The following is a 19,403-nucleotide window of genomic DNA, read 5'->3' on the forward strand; positions in this document are numbered from 1 at the left end:
CCAAAATAGTACCCCTAAAGTGGGTGGGGATTAAGTAAAAATGCTGAAGGACACTTAAAGACGTGGATAAATGCTTGCTGTTACTGGGGCTTGACCTTAGCCCCACTGGTGAAAGACGGGAAAGTCACAATGATGACTTTATTGGATCTTGTAGATCTCACTGCAGCATTTGTTGTAAATCAACAGCGTTATCAGAACATACTTGATCTCTTTTTCCAGGACTCCCCAAGGACAGCATCCCACTGACCAGTAATACCTTTAATGTTTTTTTATCTTTTATGCACTCTCATGTAATTAGACTCCTCCCTGAAGGCAAAACCTCCCTACTTGGCAATACTCTTTGCTCCTCTTGCCTTAATTCAAACGCAGAGAGCCACACATAAAATAAAGACCCCTTTTTAACAGCTGGGATACTGCCAGCCTGTGTTTGTGTTGCTGCTGATAATGTGCCCCCCGGTATACTTGTCACCCTGAAAACCTCCCTTTTTCCTTCTCCAAAGAGGAAATAGCTGTGCCAGCATATACACGTGCTGCCCGTGTGCTTCACCACAACACGTTCAGATGTGGGATATCACATGTATTTGCAAGCATATATTCATACACACACTCACCAGCACACGCTGAGAAACAACAACAACAACAAAAAAAAAAACAGAGTAAATATACATATATTACATATAATATATTTGATGTACTGCATCTCTTTCCTGCACACACCCACCTAATTTCACATTCAAATTTTACAGTCATGTCTAATTAGGAATAGCTCATTCTGTCTACTCATTATCAGTGTTTGACCTTTTGCTTTGGCTGTTTGAGAAGCCGAGCAGAAGTCGATGGGTGGCCGGTGATAATAGCTTGTCATTTAGCTCAACACATGCTGATTAAATAAGATAAGTCCCATGTGTATGTCAGCCTTTTGTTCCCAAAGGGGCTTAGCCATTATAGGGCCCCTATATTGTCAACATAAAGATATGAGGACAACAATGTGGTTTACACAAGCAGCACATGAACGAGACGCAGAGAAGATCAGAAGATCAAACTGTCCCTGCTAACTGGGACTTTCTTCTTTTAAATTGCACCCAGTCTCCTTGATGCAAAATGCCATGGCCATGAATTAATAATACCACTTCAAACAGATGCAAATTCATTGTACTGTGGTTCCTCTTGCTCTGACAAATGCTCAGGTATATTGACGGACTCCACCTGACTCTGTTGCTGTGATTAATTCTCTTAAGAACAACCTGCCTATGCCAAAACTAAACTCTTATGGGCCTTTTCACCTCTAAGTTTTATAGAGAGAGTACATAATGCATATTGATCCCGAAGACAGCAAAACAGACTCTGTGATATGCCTTCCTGCATTTAAATACAGCACATCACTCAAGTTTATCTTAACTAAGCATATAAAGCAAGCTGCACATGGAAATATACGTAAAAACAGACACGCACGACACTCACATAAATGTTGGCAGTAAAGTGCATTCGGTATATCTTTCATAAGCTGTTTCTGTGTGTGGGCTGCTGTGGCATGCATAAAATATTACTTTCTCAACAACTCGGGGTTGTGGAGGAGTTAGTTCAGGAAGGGGCGGGAGAAGAGGCCAGGGGATATACTGTATTTGGGCAGCTGACAGCTGCGTGCGTGTACGTCTGTGTGGGAGTCTCGGATGTGCGAGTGGGAGTCACAGGCGTTTGAAATGCAATGAGGTGCTTTTGAAAGAAGCTCCTGTCACAGGTAAGCAGGGTAGCAAGAGCAAGAAGTGTACAGTGATAAAAGGAGAAGAGGAGAAGTGCCCGTGCTTTAGGGTGGCATTTGGTATCTGAGGGCTTTTTGCACAGACTGAGGAAAGCACTCAACACTACACACACTTAAACACAAAAGCTACTGAAACATACATGTAGACTTTGATCCTGAAGGGAACAATCCTCAGATTTTGGGAGGACCAAAGTAAAAAGCATTTTTTTAGCCCTGATTTGGGGACCAAAGACTGTGTGTTGATGCTTTGTTTAAGTCCAGTACAAAGACTTGATTCCATTGCTCCAGGTGATAGAGAGATGCTCTTGATGTTGTCTTTGCTTTCATGCATACAGTAAGGATAAAGATATGCCTTATAAATCAATAATTCTTGTATCACGTGCCTGTCTCTGATGCAGTCATGTCCTCCCCTGTATCATTCTGTGTCCTCTGTAGTGCAATCTCCACCCACTCTTCACAAGCTATTGAATGTCAGAACAGTGCTGGTTAGAAATATTGCTTTCTTTCAAATATTCCTCAGTTTATATATGTGGATTTAATGTGGAATTTATTAATGTCATACCCTTTCAGGAAATATGACTAATTATGTGAGAAAGGCTTGAAGGAGAATACGTCATGAAGGTGAAGTTATACTGTATAGCTGTTTCATCTGTCAACACTTTGAAACTGGTTCACATTGCTCACATTAGGGCTCTTACTGTTGGTGATTAATCAATAGATGCCTCTCCATGCTTGCTTCTTTTCTTCCCTCTCCTTTCCAGATGGGGAATTGATGACAGGCTTAGAGAAGCACAGCCTTTGAAACAGCTGTCAGATTGGGTGTGTTTTTCACGACAGATTACACCACCCTTTTTGGAAACTGCCAAAACACCTACATGCAAGCAGAAGTGGTAAATTACCGATATGAAAGTTAAAAAAAGTAATAATTCAAGATGAAACTACTGAGTCTTTACCCGTAGGTTGCAGGCTGTGGCGGTATAATTTGGTTGTGAACGCGAGGAGGAAATGTAAAATGTAATCTGCAAGAATTCATGGTTGTAAAGATTATGCATTGGAAAGGTCATAGCTCTGTCATTTAAAAGGAGATTTCAATAAATGGTGGGCTCTGTCTCCTGTAAAGCACTCCAGCTGCATGGCTGAGTGGATGATTCTGGGGCACTGGTGGAGAACAGACGGAAGGAGTGATAGAGCACATCCCTAACACCCTTCCGGAGAAAGAATACCCTAGTTAACTCTTAACACCCCTGGAGATCAGGCACACACCGCAAGGGTAGAGTAATACTGCGTCTCTGGTGGAGCTGGTGAGCATTGTTGACAGCATTGATCCAAGATCCCTCATTACTGAATGAGAGAAACCCCTTCAGCAACGTCACCCTGGAGAGCGATGAAGCCAGGCAAGGGGATTGACGGTGAGAGGGGAGGAAAGAAATAAGGAGGAAAATAGAAAAAAAGAAGAGATGGGAGAATATGAGGGGAATCTTTTAGAAGAGACACAGGACAGAGGAGTTGATCAACAGGAGAGGAAATGAAGAGCACAATAGCCAGAAAATGGTCGGAAAGAGTTGTTCTAAACAGTTGAGTGAATAATCGTTTTTACTTTCAGCATGCAACAACCATCTTGGACCGATCGCCCTCAAATTGATCGCGGTCTACAAGAAACACAGAGTTCCAGAAAGGACAAACTGCGTTGGCTTTGCAGCTAACATGCACAAAGTACCAAGAAAAGCTCTCGGAACCTGCCTCCAATTGTGAAGTGATGTAAAAATGAAAAATAAAACAAAATCTCATATTAAGACTCAGGCTTCGAAACATTAAGACATGGATGCATAATGGAGCTGTCTCTTGTTTCTTGACAGCATGTGAAGTGTAACCTTATATCAGTTCAGCTTTTAAAAGATGTATAGTATGAAATAAATTGCTCATAATCGGAGGAAAAAGGAAGGAAAGCAGGACTATTGACAACTTCCCATCAAAGTTGCTCCCATTAGACTCCATCTTAGCATTCACAACAGCATCAGTGTCTTCCTCTCACACTCTCACATCGCTTTTATGGAGTACAAGCTCTAAATCCACCTATCCCTCCTCGTACGCTCAGCTGTGCTCCCATGCTGTCCAAATAGGGCAGGAATAATTGGATCAGCAAACATGCTCTTATGGAGATGGGGTTTTCTCCTTTTTTGTTTCCACTGGCATTTTTTTGCCTGATGAGATACAGCTTAATTAGGTTATATCATATAATGCAATTTGCAGTATAATCGGATGACATCAAATTTAATGTAACTGACATTATGTCTGAAATGTACTCTAACAGGCACTACAGAGCATCTGTGGCTCTAATGATGCTGCTTATCAAATAAAATGCTGACTGGTTTCACTCCACAAACTTTCCTTAGCATGAGAGCTTGTGGTGGATGCACTGCATGAGAATACCAATCCTCTGATATACACTATAAACACTATAATGTCACCCTGGATGCAAAACCATACCCTCGGCTTCTGTTAGCCATGTTTTCTACAATAATGTGTGAGAGCTATGTCTCTTTGGTAACAAGGCAAGTTCCCTCCTTTCCACATCTATTATCTCTCCTCTATAGACCATAACAATAAAAAAAAGAATCACAGTAAAACACTGTGACATTTCAAATTTCTGCATCGAGCTGGTTGTCAAGGAGATGTCTGTATGTGCGCTTTTAAAAGAGCATTTACCCCGCCACTGGAGGTGTAACACGCCTGCCATTAGGGCTCTGCAGACAAACATTCAGTTTCAGAAACACAGTCTTCCAGCATCTGGCTACACCCTCCACCAACTCCAGAGATCTTTCAATTTTTTGTCAAATTCCAATCCATTAGAGTTTTCCGCAGGCATTGTTGCAAGAAACAGTCTCTTCCAATGGTGTGACAGCCACATATTGACTACCCACATCCACATGCAGCAGTAGAAAGTAACTAAAGTTACTTAAGTGGAGTGAAATGTTTACACTGATGTGTAATGTGTATGACTTGAGCTACTCCTCGTTTCTTTATATAGCAGAAAAATGGGAACAAACTGCAGCAGTTTGCTGAAGCATGTTCAACATAGAAGGATATACAGTATATACAGGTGAGACAAAGACATTGTACAGTTTGAATTAACTTGAAAGTCAACATTTGGCATGTTTCTTCAACACAATCTGAACTCTCCCAGACAAGCTTTCTTGTAATTTCTTTGAGTAGTCTTCAGGAATAGTTCTCCAGGTTTATTGAAGGAATTTCCAAAGCTCTTCTTTGCTGCCTTTTGTCGTGTTCTCTGTCAAAAAGATCCCACATTGCTTCAATAAAATTGACGTCCAGGCTCTGGGGAGGATTCATCCCCCCATAAGACCTGTTGCCACTGATGTTCAGTCCACTTCTTGTGTCATTTAGTCACTTTCCTTAAGAAAGGCTTCTTGACAGCCACCCTTCCACGGAGACCATTCTTGATGAGGCTTCAGTCAACAGTAGATGGATCTTTCAGGTACTGTGTCAGGTCTCTGTTGGATATTTTCCTATTTCCCAATGACATCACTTTCAGATGATGTTCATTTCCTGTATATTTTTGTGGGCTTTGTGACAGGCTGCTTATAACAAAGCATCTCGAGATACTATTTAAATTGAGTTTAAGTTGTATGTTATGTTTAGGCACAACACTAGTTCATCCCTTGAGTAATGTGGTTTTAAAGCATGGGATAGTCATAGGTCAGTGTTAAGTGGCTTAAAAAAAACAACAACAACAACAGATTCCTCTGAAAATGGTCAGGACTGGACTGAAAATGAGTGAAAAAGCAGGGAATGTACAAAGCAAAACTTTTGAAAGACCTTCAAAATGTCTGGAAAAATATTGCTTTAAAAGATTTGCAAGTGTGTGTGCTTAGAAGCAAAATGAGGAGTATCTCAAGACTTTTTTTACTGTACTGTACTTTTATTTGACAGTTTTATTAGCTCCATCTTAAATAAAGATTGTTTTTGTTTTTTTCCTAGTAGAAGAAAGGCATCAGCTCTTTAAAAATGTACAGTCAACCACATTAACTGATCTTTCACTCTTTGACAGTTGACATTAAACACGTTTTGATTGGTCTGAGATTGTGTAGTTGGGCTGGGCAGAGGGTAACATAAAGCGTATCAGCTAAATTGGTTAAATCGGTAGCACACAGTAAATTTCACTTAAAGCTAACAGGATTTTATAAAAAAGCTATTTTCAGCAATCCTACTAACTAAGCAATATGTTCCTCAAGAATGTTTTGACAGGTTCTTCTAATTTAAGTAGTTGAACTTGTAGAAATAAACTTTTTTAAATTTTAGGCTCCAGCTCATTTCAGCGAGCGAAAATCGGCCACTTTCACATGCAGAACTTACGACAAACTAGTGGTCCATTTGGCTTCTCACAACTTATAAAAGCAATGCATGGGATCACATTCCAGATGTCAATAAATTAATATTTCCAACAAACAGTGTTTCTTCCATCTTAGCACATGATGATAGCTTCATTTGAACAATATTGACATGAACCATTACATGAACATGAGCCATTAAGTCAACAGGAGTCAAAGAGTAAGGAGAACGTTAAGATATTCAAAGCACCTCCACCTCCAGTTGCTACAACAGTAACATGTTACTTGGTAGGTTTTAGTTTAACAGTTTGATTACATTCTATTGTTAATCCTACAAGTAACAGTTCTAAATGGCTCCTCCATCTCCTCCATCATGACAAACACACTGATAATCTCCATGTCAGAGAGGCACACCTTTATCAAACATGCATGGAACTAGAGATCCTTTTCCCTTTCTGTGCTCCCTTAGATCGCTTCGCTCCCTGTGTGGAACTACTGGACTGGTGGCTTCCACTTACGAAAGACCAGTGATAAAGCTGACAGAAAGTGCCAAAACCCATTGGTGATAAAAGATGCATACTGCTGAGTTGTGTTGGGGATATAGCAAGACAGGCTGAAAGGCAGACAGACTGAAGCAGCTGTCAGAATGGTTGTTTGTAGCCCCGCGCGTACAGCGCTTTGGGGAAATAATAAACTGCATCATTAGAACCCCTGTCATTCACGAGCCGTTTGCACCAGACTGGCTTGAAATACTCACACCAATGCATAGCACACGGTCAGAGTTATGTAGAGTTCATTCTGCAAAGACAAACAGATCTTATGAGATTATGTGATGGAAGAATCTCCCAACAGACCCACTTGAGTTGAGTATATCAATAGAAAACTAACTGCACTGTGAATTGTTTTGTTTCCCTTGCTGTTCAGATTCTTTTTTTCTTTATCGTTAGATTTTGGTCTCTTTTCTCGTGTAAATAATTTGCCTTCCTTGTTTTGAAATTTTGCTGTTGAAAGGCAGGCAACTCAAAACTTTTATCATTGCGCTTGTATTAATGAGTCAGCACTCCGTCTCAGCACCACGGTGCAGCCATATGGCAGCACCTGAATGAGTCTAACCAGTGATCCAGACGACCTCCTGACGCCTGTGCGTTTGTGTCTGTGGCCGGTCTGTGCCACACCCCCTCCTCCTCGGTGCGGTGGTATGATCCAGGGATACTGTTATAGCAGCACCGAAGAGTCTCACCAGCTACAGCATCACCCGTGAGCCTCATTGGGTTCAACTGCGGCTAAACGCACCGCGCTAGGCTCCCTGTCTCTCTCTCTCTCACACACACAAACTCACGGCGCAGCGGAGCTGGCTGGTGTTCACTCTCTGCAAGGAGATCCCTTCCTCTCCGAGCAAATCGTTTCGTCGTCCTCTATCGGCATTCGGGAGCGAGCAGCATCAGCATCAGCACCACCGCCTCGAAACCAGACTACACAGAGAGGTGTCTCACATTTTAACAGGAGCTCCGCGTCTCAAATCAGATTGCTGCCGGGGGAGGATTGCACAGTCTCCTCACAGCATAGAATCGGACTAAAGGAATGGCTTTACGTCGGAAAGGTGAGCGACGTGTTTAGTTCTGGCCTGTTTTTGCGGGCTCATAGAGGGAGATTGGCTGCAATGTTGCTCGGCTAAACGAGGCTTGGATGCTCAGGCAACGTCAGTTCACGAGAAATGTCTTTTTTATCAGCTGTTCTGATGTGCTGTGCGGTGCTGTGACCCGCGTGTGTGTGCGTGTGCGCACATGTGTGTGTGTGTCAGAGGAAGATAGAATGAGAGGGAGGGAGAGCGCGCGCGCGCGTGGTTATGCGTGTGTATGGTGCGTTTTAATGAAAATCAGTGCGCCTCCTTTGAAGTGCGTGGATGCAGGCTGACTTTGTTGCCACAAGCCTGCGTGTTTGACAAGCAGTCCAAACAATGACAATTCAGGTGTAGCGCGGAGCAGCGGGCTGCCAGCTTCGTGTGTGCAAAGTGTCGTCCTGCCTCAGCAACGCTTGCAGCCTTGACTTGTTTTGCTCCACTTCTGGCTCGTCCACTTCATCTCCATCAGCACTGAGATCCAGGGGGTGTAGATCTCTCTGAAGCGTGCCTGCTGTCCCCCCAACATCAGCAGCCTGGACACCAGAGCAGGTCCAACAGGCACGTCAGGACGCGTCTGAACACTGTGAGCCACAGTACTCTGCAGCTGAATGTCTGTCTGCATCTCACAGCCCAACTTCTGGATGAATGATGCAGCAGCTGAAGAGGCAATGTCTACACTGAATTATTGAATTGCGTGGTATTTATTCTATTTTATTCGTTTTTACACAGGCGCACTTCCAAATTTTGGGACCAAATCATTAAGGGCAAACGTATTTTGATAAATCATAATTATTGTGAAAGCAGGACAAATTGCACCAGGATGGATATGCTCTGATAAATTTGAATTAGACTTTCTCACTCCTCTGGTTCACAGCAGATTATAAATAATTGCTTGGATTAAACCAACCAATGCAATTTCCAATAAATAAATAAGTAATAAATGAGAAAAGAATAATAGAAAAAAATGAATAAATGAATCATGAACATTTCTGAGGAATTCTCAAAATATATTCCTCAATCATCATTTAAGTCACAAAATATTATGAAGGCTTCATTAATTTGGCCCTAGCCATACATGTCATTTGAATGCGCAAATGCATTCAAATCAGAGACTACAATCTGTCAGGATGTCTTATGCGTGGTTGTGTTGCACTACTCCTCCTCTAGTATCTTTCAGAGGATGAAATTGATGTTTGGATTCTTTGACCTATCAAGCAGACCTGCTTTCTAGCTTATTGTTTTAGGATCTAAACACAAGAAGCAGCTTTAAATACCAGCCTGTGGTCTCCAACGGAGTGCTTTCTGTCAGCATGGCACCGTGTGTCACTGCCCAACCTGATGTTGCTCGCAGTGATGGGGGAAGTCTGCTTAATTCTTCCTCGGCTCGCACGTTATTGATAGTCGGGGTAAAAATCAGGCTGTGTGTCTCAGCTCTGTGTGAAAAATGGAAGGCACGAGAGCAGGAGGTTAGCTAATTCACACTCTCCCTCCTTCTGGGTTTTTCACCAATGCAGGCAATCATACGTACAGACACAGGCAGGCTTACTGAATGGAGTGATGATTTAGATGTATGGAACCTGGAGTGGTTGATGATTGTAGCTCAACCTTTATGTCTCCCAGTGTACTAATGTAGTGTTGATGGGCTGTGTGTCAAAGCAAAGGGTTAGTCATTCTGCTGTAAGGGGACGTGTGTGTCTGTGTAAGCTGGATTTTTAGGCCCTGCAGGGGTGCTGCACAGTGATTAAGTTTATATTTTAAATGGCACACACATTATGGCAACGCCTTAACAATTAGAGAAAGAGCCTTCGAATTGAAATGTCACTTCAGCAATTATCCCACATGCCACTGATAAGGAATTTCTGTCAGCCAGCCAACAAAACACAGGACCAATCAATCAGTCACATATTCAGGATTTTACATCTTAAGGTGTGCCAATGCGCTCTAGTTTCCCCTCTGCAGGAACGGTTTGTGGTCAGTGGTTGTCGGAGTGCTAATTATCTCTTTCACTTGTTCCACACTCGCCTTTTAATTTTCAGGATTGTTGTCGTCAAGCGGGTGGCGCATATGGCGTTTTGGAAATCCAAAGTAGCTGCTCAGCTCCTTGGCTTGGCGTCACATCATTATATCAGTGCAACTTCCCGACAATTTAGGCCCCGGAGTGGCGATTGTTAGGATACTGGCGTTTTGCCTCAGTTGTCAGCAGATCCCATTGTCCCGAGTTAAAAGGACCTCCAGCAACAAGATCTTTGCTTACCTCTAATAATTTTTGTGTTTTTCTGATTTGAGTGATATTGCATGGCCTTTGGAAAGCTCATAGCTGTGCGAGACAGCGGGGGAGTTCTTTTTGTTATCCAGCCCTGCATTATTTATGAATTTTCATTCCAGGAATACAGTAGCCCCTGGCACAGTAACACTCCTCTCTGCCATGGATTTGCACGCACACACACTTCCTTCTGACCCACAAGTTTCCAACAAAACTAAATTTCCTTAACAAAATTGGGGTCATGAATTAGTGAGAGGATGCTGCGAAATTCTTCCAAGCTTGTTTGTATGATAGAGTGCAACATTTAGTGCTGCAGTCAGAGATGACACCCTCCCACACACACACATACATGTGTACACACAAACACACACAAACACACACACACACTGAATGTCCATCATTATATGGTAATAATTTGATTGTTGCAAAAGCAGAAAATGTATCAGAACGTTCGCCACCGTGCTATCAATTTCAAAGTGAAAACGCTTGGATAATCAGACAGCTGAACCGCTAGACACCCCCACACACCGACACAGTCAGATATGTAACCACCAAGCAAGTTTAAATATTTACCTTTTTGCTGCAATGCTGCTCCTTCCTCAAGAGAAATTGTTCAACTAATCCTGCAGTGCTAATTGGTGTTTCTTTTACTCACCCAGCTGTGGTTGGCCTCTGCAGAAAGGAAATTGGCAGCACTGCGAAAAAAAGATACGATGTTGTCAAATTACCCTTTAAAAAGCTCATGTAATAGCTTTGGCCCAGTGTTTACACAAGTCACACACTTAAAACAGAGCATTGTGAACTGTCAGAACTGTTTACTGATAATAAGCAGTCCAACGTGTCTCTGTTTTTCTTAAAATAGACGCAACAGATGAAATAAAGAGGAGTGTTTTTCATAACACTGAACTCTTTTAGAGATTACCCTTTATTTGTCGATTGCACATATGTCACATAAGCAAATGAAAAAAAAATATTCTTGAAAGAAGCAAGTGATGTTTTAGGAAAAATAGCATTACCATTGGTTCACGTTAGATTTATTCTATAACTTAATGGATACAATTGGAAAAGAGTGTGACAACAGGCTTCTCTTTTCTTTCTTTTGTGCACCTTTCCGATGAATAATCCAAACACAATCGTGTTTATTTTCGTGTTGGGTACAATAGCAACAGAGAAAGGCACAGCAATTGTATCAAAACCAAAATCACCTTCCGCTGCCGGTGCTGCAAGCACACACCAACACGCACACACATGTGCATACGAGCCCCAGGCAATCTTCTTTAAAGTATCCGGCTGTGTCTCAGCTGGCATCTCTTCAGGCCTTTATACTCCGCTGCCCTCTTTTTTAGGGCTATGGGCAAGAGTCAGGAAGTATATACAGTTAAATAACTGGCAGGTGTTATGTGAGATTTTATATTGTGGAAAATGCAATCACAGCCTCCCTTCACACTCCCGCAACTTCAAACTGGTCACCCCTCCTTTCAAATTCTAGTCAGACGACAGAAGGATCAGAGTCATGAGAGGCTCACTGGTCAAGCCCACTCGGCCTCTCTTTACAATATGTGATTAATTTGTCAAGAGTGAGTGAGTGTGTCTTGTGTGTGAAGAGAGTGCTAATAGAACACACCTAGATGGAGGGCTGAGATAGAGGGGCTGTTGGAGCACTGTTGATTTAAGTGTAGTCTTGGATCAGGACTTGATTTGTGTTGTTAGACTGTTTTATGTGAGGTGATACAAGTACTATTTTCTTTAATGATTAATCTGTTTGCTTCATTAATTCAACGACAGTATTTCGAGAAAGGTTAAGAAATGGTTTTAAAATGCAAAAAAGACAAATTTGTAATTTGTGACGTCTTTTTAACCTTTATTTTACAGACACAAGTCCAGAGAAAGGATTTTTTGTTCACTGGCCAACTTCATTATAAATAGAAAATATAAACAGGTCCATAAATTATTGCCAGCAACTCACTTTGGAATAGGAGTATATTTACCATTGTGCTCCATCATCTTCATTTTTATTACACTCTTTAATTGTTTGGGAACTGACGATAGTAATTGTTTTAATTTTTAAAATGGTCGTTCTTGCTATGTACAAGACTTGAGCTGCTCAAAAGTCTCAGGTTGTTGTCTGATGCTCCTCTCCACGACGTGTCATTCATTCTCAGTTGAAGACGCACTGTGGTTGGACAAGCAGAACGGGGTCTGACATTTTCCAGCTGAAATAACAACTTACCTCCTGGAAAAAGATATCACCTTGGTGCCGGCATATATCTCCTCAAATGCAACATACACCTCTGCATCAGTGGTGCCCTAAACACATAAAACACAGCATCACAGATGCTGGCTTTTGCAAATTTCTCTGATAACAGCCCGGATGATCTTTTTCATTTTTGGCACGTTGAACCAGATATCAATTTTCCCAAAAGCAACTGAAATGTGGACTCATCTGACCATGGAGCATGTGGTATTCGCTGTTTTTCTTTCCATTTGAGATGAGCTTGCATGCAGAGAGCTCAGCAAAGTTTCTGTATAGAGTTGATATTAGGCTTTGTGTAATTAGTTTCAGGTTACATTTCTGGATGCAACAGTGGACTGTAATTAGTGAACTATGGTTTTCCATGGTACTCTGAGCCCATGTGGTTTTATTGACCACAGTGGCATGCCGGTTTCTCACGCAGTGCCACCTGCTGGCTCAACAGCCACGCTCAGCTAACAGTGGTGTCCATCCTTGGCCTTCAGGCACTGAGATTTCCACAGACTCTCTGAATCTATTCACAATATTTTGCTCACTGGATGTTCAAGATCTTTACAGTCTTGCATTGAGAAATATCATTTGGAACTTATTGGTAATTCTTTGACTTAGCTTGGAACAAAGTGGAGAGAAATTACACGTCAATTGTTTAGGAGTACTGACCCTTTTGTAGAAGCTCCTAAAAGGAGCCGTCATCGATTAATCTGCCCATTGTAGAATCTTACAGAATAGTTTTACTTATTTATTCAATCGGCTCTTCTGTCTTTCTTCTTTCACCCTAAACTTTTTTCTTCTTGAGTGCATTGCTGGCATCATATTGTAGATATGTATATATTTACTAGGCAGAATGATGTTGGACAGTGAAGATGCTGAACATCATTTGATTAATTTTCAACTTGTTTCAGGTAAATAAAGATTCAAACTAATGAATTAAAACCAGATTTACGTTTTTCTTAGCATTTCTGCTAATGAGGTTTGTACAAAATAGTGTTCAAAGTATTATCTTCAAATACCAAACCCAAATATATTAAGTTTTTGAGAATGAGTAAACCAGAAACTAGGATCAAGTTATTGTAAAAATCATAAAAGATGAAAAAAATTGCTGGACTATTTCACAGTCTTTCCTTTTTTAAAAAACATTTGAAATAAGTTTTTATTGTATAAAAGTATTTTACACTCTGCTAAATATCACTGTAAAATAACTGTAGGGAAAAAAAATCCCTAGGACACTTAACTACTGCACACAGAAATGAACACTTGGGACATTATGACACTCACACACATAAAGCTGGCGCACATCGACACTGGCAGATTTTTTATTGGGAAACATTTATTAATTTAGTCAGTGGACAAGTTTAGAGGAGAAAAAAATCAATTTTTTGTTTCTTCCTCAATTCATTACCACATAAATTGTCCTTCATTTCAAAGTGCGCATCACTGTCGTTACTGTCAAAATAATCCAGTTAAAATCCATCGCATCCTGTCTTGCTTCTGTTGACACAGAGGACAAAAAGTTGTTGGTATTTGCCAGCTTTTACTGACAAGCTATACCCTGCAGCAGCGTTTCACCTGCAATCGATACATGAAAATGATCAAAGTTGGGTCTCTGAAATATTCCGAAAAAAACTCATAATTGAGCTGAATTGATAGTTACAGGCAGAGTTTCTTCACTGTAACAAACTCGTTGATCAGGGTGGGCGCTGGCAGAACACCTGCTTCATATTAACGCACAATGAAGCATCAACAACAAATCACGCACCTACTTTTGTTCCTCAGAAACCATGATTAATATCTCCATGTGGATAAGTTGCATCTGCAGGTTTGTTGCATGCCTATGAAATGATTTATTTAGCAACATAAAACACACCAATGTTACACTGTAGATCTCCCCACTAAACGAGTTCATCTATTTCCTGCTGACTGGTAAATAGCCTCATGTGTATCATCAGTAATATTCATAGCTCTACTTTCTAGACGATCATGAATTATTAACTCTTAGAAAAGATGAATTGCTCCAAAATGGTTGTTGATGCTTCTATGCTGGAAGCCATGTGTTATACAATGCAGAACAGTACAGCACAATCAAGTTCAAAATGTTTTCCACTGTATTGCATGGGAGGTGCTTTGTTGCTCAGGTTTCATTTCAGAATGAGTCCTGATCCACCATGAACTCTGGGATGTATTTCAAGTGAGTACATCATCAGCCAAATTGACTTCTTACAGTAGAGATGCATATTCTCTGCTGATTGCCAGCCAGCATGCCATGCCAAGCAGCACAAAGAAATGTGATGCGAGAGAAGAAAACACCGATATCTCCTCAACCTAAAAATCATGGCAGGGCTGTGCAGCCATTTTTCAAATAAAGCAAGCCTAATACATGTCATCTCCAGATATAACAAACCTGAAATCCCAAATGTTACAGCATGCACCACATGTCATCCCGGCTCGATGTGCTCCGTGGAGGAATTGTTTGGAGAAATTCATTTTTTCCTTCCCTATAATGTGCTCAGAAGACACAATGATTCATCTGACAAGCAACAAAATGAGAAATGCAAATTTTTTAAGGAACATACCCACTGCAGTTTTGCCTTGCAAATTTGTTGAGAGTGAAGAGGCTGCAGTGGAAAAAAAAAACAAACTTAAGATACAGGCTAAATGAAAAAAACAAAAACAAAACAACAGTGGAAGATGTTGAAGTGAAAAGTGCTTAAAATGACACGGTCATTTTAAAATGCATTTTGTAACAGGTGCCATTGATTTCAAGCTGATTTGTTTATCTAGAAAACTACAAGTGCTCCTTTCTCTACTAAACATGCAGTAAAGCCTCTGGGGCTGAAATAATCAATTATATGTGTAACAACCCTACATTTATTCATTGTGAAACTGAATTTCCTATCAACGTGTGCAATTTAACAACTTGTCATAACCTTGAGCAGCATTTGTGTTTATATGGTCTGATCAGGCACATTGATGGAAGGCATTCATCTGCCCATATCTTCAATTCACAAAAGAGCACAGTAGGTGGACAACAGTTTGTTTCCACCAAAATCTTGTTTGAGGAGCTGCTTCTCTCTTTGTTGAGAAGTAGGTTCCTGCACAAGGCCGCTGCTGCTGAATGCCATCTGTGCCCTTAACCAACTTGCAGCCGGCAGATATTAAAGAGAGGACGGGGGCTGAGAACAGATCTGAGGAGCAGGATGAGCCGCAAAGCAGCTCCCTGGACTTCTGGATTGGCAATATCACACGATTTTCCCTCCTCTAACATAAAGAGCCGTTTGGTTTTTGAAGATGACAAGCGTTTCATTGTAACAGTGTAGATGGAAGATTAGCCCACTTAGCATTCAGAAATCAATCTGCCATGCAGCTCAACGGCTCCTTGTAGATCTTTTCAGCCACTCCTCTGCAGGACTAATGTTCTTTACTCACTCATTTCACTGTAATCAACAACTTCATAAAGGAAGATGCGCAGGAAATACTGTCGAAATTGTTAATCACCAAATCCAATTTCCAGAATCAATGGCATTGATTCATCAATTAATGTTGCATCTATAATGCCGCTGCTTTGCTTTGGGTGTTGGGGGTTTTAGTGGGCAAATGCATTATTGAAAGAGGCTTTTTACCGAGAAGTGGCTGATGCAGAGAGCTTAGGAGGATGTCATTCATGGAGTAAAGCTTTATTTGCAGAGCTAGTTAGTGTGAACGGCCTTTTACTCCTGCTTGGAGCACAGAGACTTGCATTTATCTTTCGAGAGAGGAGGAATATCAGATGTGTTGGATGAGGCTTTGCCTTGTCAGGAATATTGATCAAGTGAATCCTGGGTGGTGTCTCATGCTCTGTACGTGCTTTCGCGCATGTGAATATGGTTCAGGTTTTCTGTTGCATATCATCATCATCTTACTTTTTTTTTTGTTTGCTCCTCTGCCTTATGGGGAATCAGCGGAAGGCTTTAGATCAGAGAGGATCAGAGGTGGATATCATGAATAGAGAATGGTAATCTGGTGAGAACAGTGGGAAAAGGTTTGTACCATAGAGGTACAAAGAGGAAAAAATTAAGTTTTAAAAATTGCCTTTTAAAAAAGTTAATGCTGAGCTCGAAGCCACACTCAGAGGGCATGAATAGTGTAGGACCTTATGGATTCTTCCACACCTCTCAGGCATAGAGTGCCGATGTGGGATTTGAGCCATGTTCACTAAAAATAGTTAGATGGTCCAGGATGGCTTTCCAGCCCCTGACAGCTCCTGACAAGAACTGATCTGCTTTGTGAGGGGACGCACAGACTTTATTTCCTGCTTTTCGGCACGCTCTCTTTCTAAAGTGAGGGGGGACACAATGAGGATTGCTCTGCCACTGTGTAACCTGTATGACTCGCACTATGCGTATGCATTAACCTTCGGTGCTGCTGTGTGTAGAATAATAAAGGTAGGCTGGGCACTAAAGGCTGAGAGGTAAATACACTGCAAGGGTACAGAAAAACAGCAAGCGAGAGTTCACACAATATTGTCTTCAGTGAAAGGGCCAGTAAAGACTGTGTTGATTCTCTATGGTGAGTGGGTGTTGAGTGTGTTGTTTGTCAGTAACTGTGAAATGCTATAAGTGTGTGTAGGCGCAAGGGCAGTGTCTGTTTGTCCGTCTGTGGCTGGACTGTTAGTACGTGTTTCGATCTATGAAATATCTGTATGTTCGGAGGATTTAAGGCTGGTGTGTGTTTTAGTGTGTGTGGTGTTCTGCTGGTAAACCCGGCATTAGCAGCAAGAGATTTCAGGCTTGGTCAGCTATGAAAGCACAACTACGTGACAAGAGTGCTGCCGCCGCCCACAGATAGCTAGCCCTTATCCTCTAATTAAAACCCTCTATCACTCCATGTCTCACTTGGCAATCTGTCTATCTTTCAATTCCCCCTCTTTTTCTGTGAAATCTCTCCATCTCTCATTATCTATCCATCACTCTCTTTATCCTTGTTCGGTATTCAACTCTCCCTCCACTCAGCAGCATCGAGAGCTCCCAGTAGGTGGTGGGGTTTTGTTGTGTTTTGGGTAGTCGAGGTACGACAGGGTCCTGTGGGTCCTTCTGGGCCTTTTCCACAGACAAGTCCCCATCATATGCCTTAGGAGCCATGGTGGTGCTATTGACTGGAGGAGAACCCATCCATCTCCCCATCTTACCATGCACATGCAAACACATTCAGTACACACCCTCACTCCAGGAGAGGCATCTTTCTGACAGCTCACTGTTTACTCCCGTAGGACCTGTAGCCTGGATATGCATTTTCAGATAGAAACCGCACCTCGGTTTTCTTCCAGTGATTAAGCTGTTGTGGTGTGAGACAAAATCAAAACCTGCAAGCAACAACACGGACTGTCATGGCTTGACTTCGGCGCATCTGCTGTGATAAGTCTATGCTGTAGCATGAAAGCGCGTCTCGAGGCTTCTGATCGTCATTCCGGTGACTTGCGAGGCCTGTTTAGCGAGCGGAATTAGCTCATCTCTGTGCAAACATGCTCCTATGAAAAGTGTAAATGCCAAAGCTAACAAAGAAAGTAGCTCTCCACTCACTGGGGTCTCCAGGCTGTTATGAAAATAAGACCCTCTCTACATGGTGGAAATGTATTTGTAATCCTTGAACTATACTGTATCAGTAATCTGAGAAGCTGGCACTCACATGGCACTATGCTTTCTCTGTCCTCGTTTATTTCACCAACGTGAAACTCTGCCTCTGCCTGGCCCCAATCCCCTCCCTCGCTGCCTCGCTCCTATTTTTTCCCCCATTTTGGTTATCTTTCCTCTTGTTCGTCATGATTTCAGCACAATCACTTGAGATTGGAAAGAGGAAATCGGTTTTGACTTGTCCTCATGGTGTTTGCTGTTACACATGAAGATCCCAGTCGTGCTGTTTGTGTTTTTGTTGCTTTTGTTGCACGTCTGAGGGACCCCGCCCCTCTGGAGACAATTTGGAGTGTAAATCCTGTTTAAAAGCATGTGTGTGTGTGTGTGTGCGTGTGTGTGAGCCTCCATTTCTTCTCTAAGCAGATTTGCAAAAACAGCACACTAGTCCAAAGTCACACCGTTGGAATAAATAAATGGATAGAAAGAGGGGAGGTCAAGTGGGTGAAAGGTCCCATTAGATATTACTGCAGCTATGTATCTGCGGATTATCAGTCCCCTGTGTGTGTGTGTCTAAGTGTGTTTTAGAGAAGGGGTTTGAGGGGACAGATAGGAAAGGGTTAGTTGTGGATGATATGAGAAATGTAATGTGATGCATGTGTTGTACTGAATGTTGTCACTTTGTATTAATTTTGAACTGAGTGCCGGAGAGTTCATTACACACTGATGAATTACAGATTAGAAATGAATCAGCAATGAAATTGCACAGTAACATGTACATACATTGTCACTGCATTCAAAGGCTCATTGTTAATTCATTTGAAGCACAAATAAACAAAAATTTGTTTTGGTGTGTTCTGAGAAAGCCGCCCATCAATAAATTCCATTAAGCACACACACAGCAAATGGAAATATTCTGGTTTCACTGATGGTTAAGATAATTTTTAGTAGGTTGAAGTATAGCAATGCAAGCAACTAAGCTTTTAGTTATCTTTACCAAGGCGGGCCCTAGTGCACCATGTAGTCCCTTGCTTTACACGCACATAAAAAAATTATGAGGAAGATAATACAAATCTTGCAGGGAAGGTTTTGAAGATTTCGGTATTAAAAATTTACTCTAGAATAGGGCTAATTATTCTTACATTCTTAGATCATTCCAGGGCTGCTCCTGTTTGATTTCCATGAACAGTAACCCAGAGCTAAGCTCTGATGCCTCCTACACCCTGAGGTACCTTTTCCTCATCTGCAAATCTAGGCTGGTGTTGTGCTCAGGTGGCACATGCTGCCTTGTCCTAGAGAACGCCCAAGAGTCTTGTTTGAAGTGAGCTTGGCTCTAGGAAACAACCTCCAGGTTTCGACATCAAAACCGAGAATCAAACCCCCCTAATGGGCACCCTACTGCGGGCAAGAATTAGCAGGAATAACCCCCGCCAGCAGGCTTACTTCTCTAAATACAGAGGTCTCAAAGGACGAGTTGGAGGATGGAGAGTGTGTAAGATTTAAGAGGAGGAGTGAGGATGAGTGGGAAGGAGGATACCAGGTGCAAACCTGCATGCAACCAAG

General features: G+C 41.8%; 2 protein-coding genes across 2 annotated transcripts in view; one reads left to right on the forward strand and one right to left on the reverse strand.

Moving 5' to 3' along the window:
- The window catches only part of apool (apolipoprotein O-like), a 353,684-nt gene that overhangs the window by 147,248 nt on the left and 187,033 nt on the right, over positions 1-19,403 (reverse strand). The window lies entirely within an intron of this gene.
- Positions 7,351-19,403, forward strand: part of tenm1 (teneurin transmembrane protein 1) — a 177,242-nt gene continuing 165,189 nt past the window's right edge. The window contains exon 1 of the mRNA XM_072396098.1: positions 7,351-7,705. The gene's annotated coding sequence lies outside the window, so the exon portion shown is untranslated. The remainder of the gene's footprint in view (positions 7,706-19,403) is intronic.

This window comes from Leuresthes tenuis, unplaced genomic scaffold (assembly GCF_036924035.1).
Source record: "Leuresthes tenuis unplaced genomic scaffold, fLeuTen1.0.hap1 SCAF_11, whole genome shotgun sequence".
In the NCBI taxonomy this organism is placed as follows: domain Eukaryota; kingdom Metazoa; phylum Chordata; class Actinopteri; order Atheriniformes; family Atherinopsidae; genus Leuresthes; species Leuresthes tenuis.